This window comes from Trichosurus vulpecula, chromosome 8 (genome assembly GCF_011100635.1).
Source record: "Trichosurus vulpecula isolate mTriVul1 chromosome 8, mTriVul1.pri, whole genome shotgun sequence".
Taxonomy (NCBI): Eukaryota; Metazoa; Chordata; class Mammalia; order Diprotodontia; family Phalangeridae; genus Trichosurus; species Trichosurus vulpecula.
Genome location: NC_050580.1, coordinates 193,633,339 through 193,645,754, shown reverse-complemented (window position 1 = coordinate 193,645,754; position 12,416 = coordinate 193,633,339). Strand labels below are relative to the sequence as shown.

General features: G+C 37.9%; 1 protein-coding gene across 1 annotated transcript in view; it reads left to right on the top strand.

Moving 5' to 3' along the window:
- The window catches only part of GPR176 (G protein-coupled receptor 176), a 117,865-nt gene that overhangs the window by 27,961 nt on the left and 77,488 nt on the right, over positions 1–12,416 (top strand). The gene's annotated exons all lie outside the window — the stretch shown is intronic.

Here is a 12,416-nt window from a genome sequence, read left to right as displayed (position 1 = left end):
TGGGGTAAAAGGATATGAATACTTAAGTGACTTTTCTCACATAGTTCCAGGCTGTTTTTCAGAATGGCTAGACCATTTAGAAACTCCACCAACCATACATTATTGTGTTTATCTTTTTACAACTCTTCCATGGACTATTTTTCTCTTTTATCATCTTTACCGCTTTGTGGAATATGAGGCTTATCATCTCTTTTAAAACAGGAAAGTTGTTAAACTAAACGCCAGGTTCTAATTCCCTTTAGAATTTCATTCTTGAAGCCTATAGCCTCATCAAAACTAGTGGCTATAATTGTGACTTGTTTTTTTGTCTACCTTTTCTTATTAGAATTACGTATTCTCTTTTATTGTTTTCTCTTCTCCTCTTCCTTTTTTTCTTTTTGAAAATATTATTTCCATCCATCCATCCATACAGTCTGAGGCACATACTTCCTCTCCTGTATTGTTTTGGTCCAGTCCTCTTAGTCACACATAACTTATTCTCACAATCTTACATAAAATTGGTCTCATTCAGTGACCTCACATTTGCTAATATATATGTGTTTGTACATACACATACTTATACATATACACATATAACATGTATATATTTATATAAATATGCATCTATATAAGTATATAAACATATCTATATAGATTTATTATATAGAATATGTTACATATATCAGATATTATATTGTATATTTTACTGGATATATCTATGTAAAATTTATACATATATAGAATATTATAAATGTAGTATTATAATTATAATTCATTATGCTAGTCTACAATGGCAGAGAACTCCAATGAAGTCATAATTCTTTCTCACTCTTCCCCGTACTATACACATATACATACATACATAAATGTGCATAAGTATGTATACACATACATATATAAACATTTACATGTGCATACATAAATATATTCACTCTCTATATACTCTACCACTATATATAATATATTATGTCATATAATTATGATTATAGATTATAATTCTATTACTTATGTATTTCCTTTATATCTATATGTAGATAGAATCAGGCTTATAATTTCATTGAGGATCTCCACCACTACAGATTGGTAAGTGCTTTATAATTCATAATCTAAGAGAGTTGCCCTGGTACTGAGAGGTTGTAACTTGCCCATGGTCATGTAACTAGTATGTGTTGGAAGCAGAGCTTGAACCCAGGTTTTCCTGATTCCAAGGCTAGCCCTCTCTTTTGTTTACCTATTCATACTTAAACCAGAACTTAGAATGACCCACATTTCACATTCACATAGGACATTAATGCTAAGTTCACACATGTTCACACTCATGTACATTTCCCTTGAGGGGTTTTTCACTTCTCAAACTTGATACTGAGCTCCTTGGAGATTGTGGGGAAGATTGAATGTGGTATAGTTGCTCCAGGAAGGTCTAGTCATTATAGGACTGTTTGTGGGAGAGAAGGGGGAATTCTAGCTCTTCTAGGGGGAGGAAGGTGGCTTCTTGTAGGGATAGGTAGTCAAGGGCAGTTCAGTTCCTGAACCAGAAGAAGATCAATTCTGAGAGAGAAGACAGTCAAGTCCTAGAGAGAGAAACAGATATTGGTCTATGATGGGAAGTTTGTTTATTTATCCATAACAAAAAAAAAGTCTTTGATCGAGCAGTGGCGAAACTGAGAGTGCTAAAGTAATAATGGTACTTATATTCTTGGCCAAATCTCTTAGCATATTAATGAAACAGACTTTGTTTTTATGAACCTTTTTCTTGAGGTAGTTAATACCATTTGACAAATTTAATATTCAATTCAGTTGGAGTCAGGAGGACCTGAGTTCAAATCTGGCCTTAGACACTTGACACTTACTAGCTGTGTGACCCTGCGCAAGTCACTTAACCCTGATTCCCTCACCAAAAAAAAAAAAAAGATTCAATTCAGTTCGATTCAATTCAACAAGCATTTTATTAAGCACTTGCAGGTCTTCTTTTCCATAGTTTCTTTTCCTACCATAAATGTAGGCTGTTGGAAAACCCGATAAAATTTCTAGCAGGGAAGAGGTTTGTTTAGCAGAATACAACCTTTGGGACTTAAGACAAATATTCATTACTGTCACACGTTCCCCATCTTATATTCAATTTTCTGCTACCACAGAAGGCACTGGTATTAATATGTTGTTCTGTATGGGACTTTTTTCTCTATTTTTTTTTGCCTCCTTGGAGTATATGCTGGTTTTCTATTTTCCAGAGGTTTGTTAGCCAGTATTATTCATACTGTTCTAATAGTGCTTTATCCAAAATATACATACATACATATTTATAGGTCTACAGATAGGATAGAATAGGATAGAGACTAGACCTGTGATTTCATGGGTATAGGGGGCTCCTGGTAAGGAACTTCTGCCAATGCAGGCTATCACCTCCTTGTCTTTAGAGAGTTGCCGGGAGCATGAGGGACTTGCCCAGGGGTCTTACACAGCCAGTATCCAGTAGAGGCAGGACTCAAACCCAGATCTTTTAGACTTGGAGCCCAGCTCTCTCTATTTACTATGCCATATTGCCTCCCAGACAGCAAAGTAACACATGGTAAAAAGCATGCATCTTTATAATTGGATTACACAATTACATTGAATGCAATTCTTCTAGTTATCACAGAGATCTTTACATACAGGCAAGCAGCATTCTTTCACTATCTGTCCTTGCTGGGAAGGTCAAATTCCTACTTCTTTCTTTTGTTTAAGTATATAATATAAATCATTCATAAGCAGCAAGAGAAGCTGGGCTTCTTCATGTCTTGATCATTTCAGCAAATATTTATTTATTCAAATATTAAATTACCTTCACTCCCTATTGCTGTGTTTAGAGAGAAGCTGGGCATGTGATAACATCCTCCTCTTCTCCTTATTCCTTGGCTGTCTCTGATGGCAGACTTCCTCCACCAGCCTCTTCTCTTCTTTTCTTTTTTTAAATTTCAACACTGACCAAAATAATTATTTTTCTCGTTTTGCATATGGTGAAACTGAGGCAAAGGAATATGTGAGATCTATGCAGAATTTCATAGTGACTTCTTAAAAGTACGGGAAATGGAAAAATAACAGAATCTGAAAGTTGGAAAAGATTTGAGAAGTCATCTAGCCCATCTGTTTTGCTCAATCTGTGAATCCTTTCTTCAACATCACTCACCAAAGGCTATCCAGCTTCTACTTAAACACTTCTCCCACAACAAAAACCGCCAAATACTTAAGAGTGCTGTGCTAAATCCCTATCCTCAAGGAGCTTAAAGTCTAGCAGAGTGAAAAATAACTACAATGCACAATACAACGCAATTACATGGCAAGTATATTAGCAAGTTTTTTTTTTTAAAGCCCCAGAATCACAGAATCTCATAGTTAGGAAGGACCTCAAAGGTAGGAGTTTACACCTGAATAAGTAGGAGTTTTACAGCTAAGGTGGGGAAGGAGGATGTTCCAGGTATGGGGAACAATCTGAGAAAAGACCATTGGGGATTCAGGACAGTGTAGTGTGCGTAGGGACCAGAAAGTTAGTCAGCTTAGCTGGAATATAGAATACTGAAAAGTAGATTAGCAGCATATCATGGAGAGCTTTGAATGTCAGACAAACGAGTTTTTAACTCTATTTAGAAGGCAATGAGGAACCACTGAAGACTTTCGAGTAGAGACATGACACGAGATTCAGGCAGTGGTATAAAAGATCAATTAATCCATTAACAAATGTTTCTTGAGTACTACTATGTTTCAGGTACTGTGCTAGATAGATCCTGAATACAGAGAACACAGAGACAAAGATGAAATAATCCCTGTTTTCAAAGGAGCTTACACCCTAAAGTGGGAAATGAAATTTACACCTAATTGCTGGAGGCATTTGGAGATGTAGGTCTTAAGGCTCAGAGGAGAAGTCAGGGCAAGCAAGAGCTGTGAGCTTCCATAGTTTTATAGATTGAGCAATTTCTTCTTAATCTAGTTATAAAATGGTCCTGATGTGTGCTATACAGTCATGGAATCTTAGAAGGCGCCTTGAGAGTTACCTGATGCAATTTCCTTATATTGTACAGGAGGTAAATGAGACCCACAAAGGTTAATGAGTCACCCCGAATTGCCTGGTGTGTTGTGATTTAAATTCAGGTCTCTAGACATTTTATCAAGGGCTCTTTCTATTGCATCATGCTTTCTTTTCTTTTCTTTCTCAAGAGTAAACGTTAGTACTTTGCACATAATGGGTATCCAGTAAATATTTGGTAAATGCATGTGAAATAGCCAAAATACAGAGCCCCCAAAGCTCAGTACTCGGCTCTCCTAGCAAGTCTCACCTGTCTCTCTTTCTTGACAACACAATCAGCTTATACAGTCTGAATACTAGTTTAGAAAACTTTGGTTTAGAGCAGGTCTGCACAACATATGGCCCTGTGGGCTGCTTGCCAGGCAGCAAAGGATTTCTGGCAGCCCACAAAAATTGTAGGGTTGCCACTGTGCATGCCCCTGCTTGTCATGTGACCCAAGGCAAACAACCATCATCAGTCTGTCTCTAGTCTAACCTATCTTTGCCCGAAGAAGTTTAGCCTATTTTAATTTTGGCCCGTACCTACTGCCAAGTTGTGTAGGTCTAGTTTAGAGAGACTAACCTGAAAGCCTGGTTTACTTCTGCCTTCTTCAACTAGGGTTTGGCAGCCTTAGAAAGGGAGATAGGCTGGTACCCATATGAGGATTATTGGCAATAGCTACTGCCTTCCTGTTCCACGTCTCTATCAACCTGACTTCCTGATGGGGATAGCATATTACTTCTGGAGGGTCTTTTTTTGTGCTTTCTGGGTCTCACTGTGTCCTAGATTGCTGAGAGCACAGAGAGAGGCCTGGAAAAGACACAGACATTGAGAAATATCAGTTTTGCATTGTATGTATTGGTGTAATTCTCTTCCCCTTGTAAGGAGAAACTGCTGATATTGTTTCCTAGCTGGTCAATCAGGGCCACACTTATTGGCCTCTCACTGATTCCATGAGCAGACCTTCCTATAGTTAATTATTTTTATTTAAATTGCCTTTATTTATTAATGGTGTTCAAAGTAATGGTTTTGTACTTCTTAGGAGTTGTATTTGGAATTGTACTACTTCAGGTTTGAACCAAATGAGGGGGAAGTATGACTGCCTGACTGGAGTTTAAATTTTAACTAACTCCGTTTTCCACCCCTGTCTTTTAGAATCCTTAGCTTCTTTTCAAGGCTCAGCTTAGGTGCCACAGCTTATGGGAAGTCTTGTCCTGTTCCTCCTAGTTTTTAGTGTTTTTCTCTTTCCTCAAATTATAATATGCTAATTTATCTGTTTACATGTTCTATCACCCAGCAGAATGTGAGCTCCTTGAAGTCAGAGACAATTTTCATTTTTGCCTTTCAATACTCAACAGAGAGGCAGTGTGGATAGAGATATGGCCTTAGAGCCAGGAAGACCTGCATTCAAGTACCACCTCTGATACATACAGGCTGAGCAACCCTGGACAAGTCTTTTAACTTCTCAACACTTTAGGCAAGACTACAAATTGCAGGGAAGGTACCAGCCTGCATTGGTAGAGGGAAGTTTCCTCATCAGCAAGTTCTTTATACCAGTGAAATCCAAGGTTCTGCTCTTAGCTTCATCCCCAATACCTAGAACAGTTCCTGGCGTATAGTAGGCACTTGATAAATGTTTGCATTAATGAATATTTATCAAAACATTATTTATTCTTCCATGGCTAGTTGGCTTCCATTGGCTAACATGTCACTCCTATAATGAGTCTTAGTGTAATGTATCTCAGGACAAGTTTTGCTTCAATGTATCTTTGGGGTTCATACGATACCATAAGCTACTTAAAATCCCACAAAACAGAGCCCAAAACCTTTTGAAAGGGCAAAATGTGGTGAGAGATATCTATGTTAGTAAAGTAACATTGGGATTTGCAAGTGCAAACAATTAATTTAAGTATTTTCTTTGAGAACATTTTTTTTTGGAGTGGGGGAAGTAGAGAAATATGAAACATAGAAAGGTAGATAGATAAATTAAAGGAGCATTTATTAAGCATTTACTACATGTCAGGTACTATGCTCAGTGCTGGGGATAGAAATACAAGAAAGTAACAGTTTTTGTTCTTAAAGAACTTACTCTAAGGGGGAAAGACAACATAAAAAGAAGTGTTGGAAGTTAGGAAGGGAGAGAAGATAGCTTACCTAGATGGGGGCATGGCAAGGATGGGGCAGGAAGTGGTAGCCTGGTTCCCTGGTAGCAGGGAGCCAGAGTGAAGTGTTAGTTTTCAATGGGATGGAAATGGTTAGAGAGCAAGGAAATGGTCATTTGATTCATGGCTAGTTAAAAGCACTTCATTCAAACTTTTTTTTTTCTATTAGGCAATGATTTTTAAGTGTTTATTTCAATCTACCAAAAGCTTAGCTTAACTGGCCAGATGTATCTTTGGTGGTTCTAATATAGTTTAAAAAAACAAAGTTCTCTTCTATGACTATATGGTTTTAATTATATGCATATTGGGGTGGGTTGGAGGGAGGATAGAGATAATTGATACCCTTGTCACAGAAGGCATGATTAGTGTAGATTAATATTACAACGTCTAGAAAGCCAACATCCTCCACAAAATTCCTTTTCCTATGCTTCATCATGTTTTGGAGGTGACCTTGGATTTTCAATGGCTTATATAAGCAGAACCCAAACTCTTTCAGATTTTACCAGGATGGAAAAGGTTTATATATTTATTGTTCCAGTGACAGCCTCTATCTGGTGTCCAAAGACCAGCCTAGTTAAGAATAAAAAAAAAAAAGTTTGTCACTAGGAGATTGGCTCCTAGATAATGAATCCTTTGGCTATGACAACCTACAAAAAAGATGCAAATAGAAAATGGCCCTTAATTCAGTGTAGCTCTCTTCCATTTCCATAGCAATAGTGACAAAATAGCCTAGAATTGGATCGAATGTACTGAGTCAGGCATCATTGCCACTTTCTCTGTAACTTCTCCTTTGAGTTCACTGAATCCATCTGTTTACCCTTTCTAGAGCCTTGTTGCAGTGATCTATCAATTTTCCCCTTTTCTTAAGGATTTTTGTCCTTTGAAGCCTTCCTTTCCAATCTAATCCCTACCCTCATATTTTAGGAGTTTAATGTACATGGTGATGTATATTTTTTAACACCCTGATCTCCCAGGTCATAAGCCTCCTCAGTTACCATGATGTACTTCTTCATTCCACCTCAGGCACTTACATGGTTAATAGTCAGATATGACTATTTACCAACACGGGAATAATTTCTGAATTAACTGTTTTTGTATAATAGGATCATTAACTAATTAGGACAAAGGTAAAAAATGAATGCCAAATGAGTGAAAAGGATAACGAGATAAAGATGCTACGTGCAATTATAATAACTTCAACTCAGCACTTATTTACGTAAACTGATGTCTCTGAGAAATGCAAAAGTTGCCTCTTATATTGACTTTGATTATCCCCATTTCTTGAAAAAATTTAAATAATACAAAACAACTGCCACAATAAGGCCAAAAGAGTCTAGGAATTTACCAAATATTACTGTTAATTGGAGAGTACTGATTTAGAATACAATCTCATTTGGAAAACATGGTAGAAGAAGAGAATGAAAGACTTTGAGAAATTTTACCTTGTGAAATGGAAAAAAGCAGCAGAGGAAAAATGATCCTGTAGACAGTTTGGCTTGAGTTCTGAGTCAAATCATCCCAAGCCATTTATAGATGAAACGGGTAAGAGGACAACAGCTGGAACAACTCTGCCAGCATTTCTATAGCAATTAATTCTGATCATTGATGACAGTGGAAGTACCATATTTGGATTCTAACACTTCAGTGTGTCTAATGTGCCATATGAAGAAGCAGAGATATCGTTTGAAGAAATGAAGTTGAGAATGGCTACATCTGACCAAATATATACAAGAGAAATTTGGTCTAGGGTCAATGCAATTTTGGAATAATTCATAGATCACATTTCAAGGTGTCCAGGAGGGGAAAAGCATTGCAGCCAATTTTGGATCCGTGTTTGAATCAGACAAGAAGAATTAAGAGGTATTATATCTGGGATATTTCTACATTTGGGTCAGCAACTATTCATCGTACTCACGACAAGGTATTTTGTTGTTGTTCCCAATTGTAGAATTAATAGAGGGAAAAAAATGTCCATGAATGAAGTATCAGTGATTCCAGATTGCTTGTTACAGTGAAGACTAGTCAATTTGCAAGAGCTCTTCATTTTAGCCTGAATGATCCCAATGTCTGCCCCATTTTTTATGGGACCTGTGATTTCATTGGTATGTAGAGCTCTACTACCAGTTACAGTGAGAAGCTTCTCCTACCAATACAGATTGGTACCTTTTTTGCAATTTATAGTCTTATAGGATTTCTAGAGCATTATGACTTTAAGTGACTTGCCTCAGGTCACATAACTAATATGTTAGATTAAAGGTGGGGTTTGAATTCAGCTCTTCCTGACTCTGAGTCCAGTTCTCTATTGCCATGATCTATTGCCTATATTAGTGCAATAACCAGCATTTAATGATTTCTCAGTCAATAAGAAAAGGTCATCTCCTTCCTCTCTTTCTTCTAGGTGGTAAGATGAATACATAATTAATAATAGTATTGCTGTATGCTGGGCTGGTGACTAGATAGGCAGGAATCAGCCACTTTTTACCATTCACTCTCTTCCTCCAACCTTTTTGTGGGCTTAGCTACTCTTCTCCTAAGACCTCTCTTATAGCCTGTGACTGACACAGGTTGGTTTCCTAGTAGTTTAGTTCTGAAATTAGAATGAAATGAGACACATGTAGTCCAAATAACAGTTAAGAAAAGGAGGTTTACACAATTCCAGAGGATTCAAGATGAAACATGCTACTACATTCTGATACAAAGGTGATGGGCTCAGAGTAGAGTACAGATCTCTCTCTCTCTCTCTCTCTCTCTCTCTCTCTCTCTCTCTCTCTCTTTCTCTGACATAGCCAATGTACGAATTTGTTTTGCTTGACTATAAATGTTTGTAACAGGGGTTTTGTTTTCTTGCTTTTTTATTTGAGGGCACAGGAGGTAGGAGAGGGAGAAAGTGGATCTGAAAATGAAAGAAAATTTACTTTTTAAAAGTTATACTCGGCCATAGTAGAGAAAGAACATCCAGAATAGGGAAAGGATACTCATCTAGGATATAGCTTTGACTCAGCATAGTACAGTCCTCCAGATTCATTGTTGGTCATCCTATAAGTCTGCCATCAGAGGCCTGAGGGAGGAATTGCAGTCCTTTGTATCCTGGAACTTTGGTACCCAGGTAACCAGAAAAGGATGTCAAAGACCTGAAACTTGGTCTCATTAGCCAATTAGATCTAGAGGACAATCTTAATACTGTTTAAGGAAAAAATTGTCCAATTTGCACAAACAGGGGAAGGGGAGCTTAGGATATTGTTCCTCTTACAGCTATTACTTTTTCTTTAGGCACTCCTTTGGCCTCTATCCCCCCCAGACCCTGGAGAGTGGCTTTTCTTTCAAACCATGACCTTGAAAATGGAATTCCACTTCAATGACAGCCCATCCAGTAACTGATTACTGTTAACTCCCCAGACAAAGCTATTGGCACTTGTTTAAACAAACCCCATTAAAGCATCCTCTGCAGATCATTAACATCAATGAGAAAAAAATACTTCAAGCATCCAGGAAGAGTTCAAGTACCAAGGAAACACAGTCAAGATCACATAAAATTTGGCAGCAATTTCTATAAAGGAGAGAAAATATTGGAATAAAGTATTCCCAAAGGTAAAAGATAGAGGCTTATAACCAAGAATAACTGATCCTGCAAGGTAAATGTAATTCTAATCAGGAAAAATGGACCTTTAATGGAAAGAGGGCTTTTAAGAATTTCTGATGAAATTACTAGAGCTTCGCAGGAATTTTGAAAGGCAAACAGAGGAATTAAGAGAAACCTAGAAGGGCAAATACATTCCAATGTGAGCGACTGGATAATGAGGGAACTGAGTATATATACAAAATATTCCCTCCCTTTCCTGATAGTGAGTCAATAATTGTAAACCTTGAGGTAGAGGTAACCTTGGCAGAGGCATTGGTGGTCTGCTGCCTTATCTCCTCATCTAACAAATATGGAGCTCTGAACCCATGATGCTTTCATTTCTTCTGTCTCTGTAATGTTTATTTTTTTATGATCTTAGATGAATGAGTATCAGAAATGTTACAATATTGTGAGCTTCAAAAGGTTGGAAGGGTCATAGAAGGACCCCTCAGCAACTAGAATTGGGGGCTGAAGCAAACAAGCCTGATAAAGAACCAGCCCTAAGGAGTAATCTGCTTAATCCAGGCCCACAGTGCATTGAGCCAGTGGCTTCAAGTAAAGGAGTGACTAGGCCATTGGCTATGCCATACTGTAAGGTTAATGGGGAATAAGATCTTCCCTGCTCATCAATAGGTCTCATGTAGAGCCCATTAAGTGAAGTTTGCGTGCAGGAAGGCTTACTACACACCTTTTGTTAATTTCCAATTAGGCACTGAGCCTATTAGCTTAAAGAGTATATATTCTGAGAGGTGAGCTTTTGCTTTGGGGGCTTGCTTATGAGAAAGATGTTCTGATTCCCTGGTGGAGACTGAGTGGCTGTATGTTCAGAGCTCCCCAACTGCTCAGAGGTAATGGTTCTCTGGATCCAGTGGTGAATGTAAAGTACATATATACATATATATATATTATATATATATATTATATATATATGTATATATTTCAGTTTTGCTTTTATTCAGGCAGTAGAGCCCTCTCTTTTGGTCTTTATTTCTCCTCTGTGTATTCTTTCTGTTTAATTAAAGAAGATCATTGACCCCTTTTAAGTTGCTTTCCTAGTAAAGCAGATAAAAGAACCTGCACTAAGCAGCCATCCTGGGTATGCCAGTGTGGTTGCCGTTCAGCATACCCAGAAGTAAATCTGGTGGGAGAAATGTTTTGTAGACATTCACTTGAGCTCATTCTCCTCAGGAACCAAGGAAGTAGAGAAGAGGAGGCTTTTAGTTTGAGAGATTGTTGTACCCACTGTTCTTACTATACTATTTTAGTAAGTACTCCATTTCTAAAAGCTAAGTAACTCTGCCTGGCTTTTTGATATAATTTCAACTGATAATAAATGGGGGAAATATACTGGTGGGACACGTCAGCAGTAGTATTAGAAAGCCATTCCTAACCTTTTAGGATTATCCCTAGAACACTGAGAGGAGATGTAGCTATGTTCTGTGTTCTGGAGACCTGACTTGCTAGTCCAGGGGCTGAGAGAGTGAGCCCAGAGCATGCACAATCCCCAGTTCCAATACCTTACATTCTGATGGGGGAGACAACAAGTACAGATAAATTAAATTTACAATATAAAGTTAATAAGTACAAGTATACAGAGAATAGTTAAACACAAATTGGTTTTGAGAGGAGGGTACTGGAACCTGAGGGAACCAGGACAGGCTTCATATAAACACTGGTGTTTGAGCAGAGTCCCAAAGAAAAAGAGGCAAAAGTGAGGAGGAAGTGCTTTCCAGGCATGGGTGACAGCAATGGCAAAGGCACAAAGATGGGAGATTCAGTGTCTTAGGGGAAGAACAGAGAGAAGATCAGTTTTTATGGATCACAAGATGTATGTGGGGGAAGGGGAGGGAAGAATGTCCAATGAAGCTGGAAAGATAGATTAAGGCTAGGTTGTGAAGGACCCCTTGGCAGAGTAGTATATATTTGATCCTAGAGGCATTAGGGAGTCACTAGAAGTTACTGAAAAGGCAAAAGACATGGCCAGTTTTGTACTTGAGGAAAATTACTTTGGTAGTCATGTGCAGGATGGACTGAAGTAGAGACTTTAGGCAGGAAGGCTAATTAGAAAGCCATTACCATAATTTAGGCAGCTTGGGTCTAAGATGTAGTTGTGTGAGTGGAGATGTAGGGTCAGATGCAAGAGATATTGTTGAGGTAGAAACAGCAAGATTGATGACTGACTGATTTGCAAGTGAATAATAGTCAGCACAAGAACTTTTAAGCTTTTATTTATTGCAAATGATGTCTGTAGTTTTAGATACTGAGAATTTATTTCTCCATTAACTGTGTGACTTATGACACATGTAAACAAATCAATACTATTAGTTTGATTAATCATGGTCATAATTGAACCTTCTAACTGGAAAGGACATTAAGAGGTCATCTATTTCAGCACCTTATCTATACAAAAAGAAGAATTCCAAAGTCAAAAATATCATGCTTCTCACCCCTGAAGTTCAGCCTTGTGGATACAGACCTGAAATGTGTAAAGTGATTGAATCTTTAGGGTCCCAAGGAATTCTTGTATGGCTTTGTTCATGTCTGGTTTTCAAGGCTAATGAGAAACCAGGTCAGGCTCAAGGCTAACCAGGCTTCCTATTCATAAAAAGACAGAACTAT